Source organism: Otolemur garnettii, unplaced genomic scaffold, assembly GCF_000181295.1.
Source record: "Otolemur garnettii isolate 467f Iridium unplaced genomic scaffold, OtoGar3 scaffold00039, whole genome shotgun sequence".
NCBI classification, from domain to species: Eukaryota; Metazoa; Chordata; class Mammalia; order Primates; family Galagidae; genus Otolemur; species Otolemur garnettii.
The window spans coordinates 6,580,858-6,585,205 of NW_003852434.1; the positions used below are offsets into that span (position 1 = coordinate 6,580,858).

Below are 4,348 nucleotides of genomic sequence, written 5' to 3' on the forward strand. Positions count from 1 at the left end.
AAAAAAAAAAAAAAAAGGAAAGAAAAGAAATAACTCTCATATTTGTAGCGTATGTCACATAATGGAAGAGGATTATTGAGAACCCACTGTGTCCCAGGTGCCTTACATTTGTTATCTCACTTAATCCTCCCACCATCTCCTGCAGTGGATAGGTCGCAACATTTTACAAATGAAGACTTTACAATTTTAAGAAGGGGAGTAGTAATTCACCCAAAGATTATACAATACAGTAGAGAGGGAGTCGATATTGAATTCTAATTTTCTACACATGCCATTCCGTTACACTGCTTCATTGTATATAGAAGGGGTAGTGTATTTCTCAAGGTTCTGCAGAGAAACAGAAGCAATAGGATGGAAGGTGGATGTATGTCCACATACACAGGAATGCCTTGAGGTTCAGTTCCAGACCACCACAGTAAAGCAAGTCACGTGAATGTATTGGTTCCCAAGTGTCTGGAAGAGTTATAGTTACAGTATGCTATAATGTAGTCCATAGCAATGATATACCTTAATTTAAAAACACTTTATGGCTAAAAGAATGTTAATAGTCATATTTCTGAACCTTCAGGGAGTTGTAATCTTTTTTTGCTAGTAGAGGGTCTTGGCTCAAGACCTCTGGTTGCTGAAGGCTGGTGGCTGTGGCAATTTCTTAAAATAAGACCACAATGAAGTGTGCTGCATCAATTGACTTTTCCTTTTATGAAAGATTTCTCTGTAGCATGTGATAGCATTATACATTTCCATAATACAACTTTATGTATGTATTGATGTATTCATTTATTCATTTGTCTCACTGTGCTGCTCAGGCTGGTGTGGAATTCCTGGCCTCAAATGATTCTCCCATCTCTGCCTCCCAAAGTGCTGGGATTACAGACATGAGCCACCATGCCCACTTCCACAGTAGAACTTCTTTCAAAACTGGAGTCAATCCTCTGAAACCCTGTGATACTCCAAAATCCTCTGTTGTCATTTCAACAATGTTCACAGTGGCTTGGTACCTGAAGCACAGTGGTTACGGCGCCAGCCACATACACCGAGGCTGGAGGGTTCAAACCCGGCCTTGGGCCTGCTAAACAATGACAACTGTAACAAAACATAGCTAGGCATTGTGGCGGGTACCTGCAGTCCCAGCTACCTGGGAGGCTGAGGCAAGAGAATCACTTAAGCCCAGGAGTTTGAGGTTGCTGTGAGTTGTGATGTCATGGCACTCTACCAAGGGCGACATAGTGAGACTCTGTCTCAAAAAAAAAAAAAAAATGTTCACAGCTTCTTCACCAAGAGTAGATTCCATTTCAAGAAACCGCTTTCTTTTTTCATCTCTAATGATGAGCAACTCATCATCGTTCAAGTTTAATCTAAGATTGCAGCAGTTCTGCCCCATCTTCAGGCTCTGTGTCTAATCCTAGTTCTCTTGCCATTTCTACCACATCTGCAGTTACTTCCTCCACTGAATTCTTGAACTCCTCAAAGTCATTCATGAGGATTGGAATCAACTTCATCCAAATGCCCCTGAATGTTGATATTTTTACTTCCTTCCATAAAGCACTGAATGGCATCTAGAATGGTGAACCCTTTCAATTTACTTTGCTTAGATCCATCAGAGGAATCATTTTGTTTGTTTGTTTGTTTGTTTTTTGTTAGAGACAGAGTCTCACTTTGTCACCCTCAGTAGAGTGCTGTGGCATCACAGCTCACAACAATCTCCAGCTCTTAGGCTTAGGCAATTCTCTTGCCTCAGCCTCCCGAGTAGCTGGGACTACAGGTGCCCACCACAACACCTTGCTATTTTTTGTTGTTGTTGTTGCAGTTTTTTTGGCTGGGGCAGGTTCGAACCTGCCACCCTCGGCATATGGGGCCAGTACCCTACTCACTGAGCCACAGGCACCGCCCCAAGGAATCATTTTCTGTGGGAGTTACAGCCTGACAAAATGTATTACTCAAATAATAAGACTCAAAAAGGAAAATTACTACGAGCTCCATGGGCTGCAGAATGAATGTTACATCAGAGGCATAAAAACAACAGGTAACTCCTTATACATCTCCATCAGAGCTCTTGGGTAACCAAGTGCATTGTCAATGATCAGTAATATTAATATTTTGAAAGGCATCCTTTTTTCTGAGCAGTCGTTCTCAACAGTAAGCTTAACATTCAGTAAAGCATGCTGTGACCAAATGTGCTGTTATCCAGGCTTTGGGGCCTAAGAGCCCTAGGATGTGCAGGATGGTAAATAAACACTGGCGTCAGCTTCAAGTTACCCGCTGCAGTAGCCTCTCAGAGTCAGCCTGTCTTTTGAAGCTATGAAGCAAGGCCTTGCTCCTCCTCTCCTTTCTGAGATGAGCCCTAGCTGGCTTCTACTTCCAATAGAAGGCTTTTTCGTCTGCATCGAAAATCTGTGGCCATCTTTAGTGTGGCCACCTTCACTGATGACTTAACTGGATATTCAGATAACTTGCTGCAGCTTCTACATCAGCATTTGCCACTTCCCCTTGCAATTTTGTGTTGTGCAGATGGCTTTTGTTAAATCTCATGAACTCATAACCTCTTGTAGCTTCAGATTTTCCTCCTGCAGCTTCCTCGCCTCTCTCAGCCTTCATAGACTTCATGAGAATTAGGGCCCTGTTCTGGCTTATGCTTTGGCTTAAGAGAGAAAGTTGTGGCTGGTTTGATCGCTCATCCAAACCATTCAAACTTTTCTCTATGTCAGCAATCAAGTTGCTTTCCTTTTGGATCATTCACACGTTCCCTGGAGCAGCACTTTTGATTCCCTTCCAGAGCTTTGCCATTGCGTTCACAACTTGGCTAAATGTTTGGAGCCAAAGGCTCAGCTCCAGCTCATCTCTGCTGTCCGCGTGCCTTTCTCATATCTCTTAGTCGCTTCTAGCTTTTGATTTAAAGTGAGAGATATGAGACTCTTCATTTCATTTAAACATTTAGAGGACATTGTAGGGTTATTAACTGGTCAAATTTCAATATAGTTATATCTCAGGAAATAGGGAGGCTGAGGAGAGGAGAGAGACGGGAAAATTGCTGGTAGGTGAAACAGTCAGAACACACTTAACACTTATCAATGAAGTTTGCCATTTCGTACAGTTTGTGGTGACACTAAGTAGTTATGATAGCAACTTTACTTATCTCAGATCACCCCATAACAGACACAGTAAGAATGAAGGCAGCCTCATGTGGTGCCTCATGCCTGTAATCCAAGCATTTTGGGAGGCTGAGGCTGGAGGATGGCTTGAGGCCAGGAGTTTGAAACCAGTTTGGGCAACATAGTGAGACCCATCTCTACAAAAAATTAAGAAAAAACTGGGTGTGGAGACAGGAAGATCTCTTGAGCACAGGAGTTTGAGGTTGCAGTGAGCTTCAGAAAGCTGAGGCAAGAGGGCCTCATGAGCCCACAATTTTTTTTCTTTTTTGAGACAGAGTCTCACTATGTCACCTTCAGTAGAGTGCTGTGACATCACAGCTCACAGCAACCTCAAACTCTTGGGCCTAAGTGATTCTCTTGCCTCAGCCTCCCAGGTATCTGGAACTATAGGTACCTGCCACAGTGGCCAGCTAATTTTTTTTTTCAGAGACAGAGTCTCACTTTATCGCTCACAGCAACCTCTAACTCCTGGGCTTAGGCAATTCTCTTGCCTCAAGCTGGGACTACAGGCACCCGCCACAACTCCCCAATTTTTTTTTTTATCAGTTTTTGGCCAGGGCTGGGTTTGAACCCACCACCTCCAACATATGGGGCTGGTGCCTTACTCCTTTGAGCCACAGGTGCCACCCTTGCCCAGCTATTTTTTTGTTGCAGTTTGGCCGGGGCTGGGTTTGAACCCACCACCCTCAGTATATGGGGCTGGCACCCTACTCACTGAGCCACAGGTGCCACCTGCCTGGCTAATTTTTGTTGCAGTTGTCATTGTTCTTTAGCAGGCCCAGGCTGGGTTTGAACCTGCCAGTCTCAGTATATATGGCCAGCACCCTGCTAACTGAGCTACAGGCACCGCCAAACCCAGAAATTTGAGGTTACAGTGAGCTTTGAAGATGCCACTGCACTCTAGCCAAGGTGGTGCCTGTGGCTCAGTAGGTAGGGCGCCGGCCCCATATACTGAGGGTGGCAGGTTTGAACCCAGCCCTGACCAGCTAAATCAGCAATGACAACTGCAACAATAAAATAAAATAAAAAGCCGGATGTTGGCTCGGTCCCTGTGGCTCAAGTGGCTAAGGTGCCAGCCATACACCTAAGATGGTGGGTTCAAATCCAGCCCAGGCCCGCCAAACAACAATGACAGCTGTGACAAAAAAATAGCTGGGTGCCTGTGGTCCCAGCTACTTGGGAGGCAGAGGCAGAAGACT

At 44.5% G+C, this 4,348-nt stretch overlaps 1 protein-coding gene across 2 annotated transcripts in view; it reads left to right on the plus strand.

Annotated features, from left to right (window-relative positions):
• The window catches only part of PLAC8 (placenta specific 8), a 23,669-nt gene that overhangs the window by 10,145 nt on the left and 9,176 nt on the right, over window positions 1-4,348 (plus strand). The gene's annotated exons all lie outside the window — the stretch shown is intronic.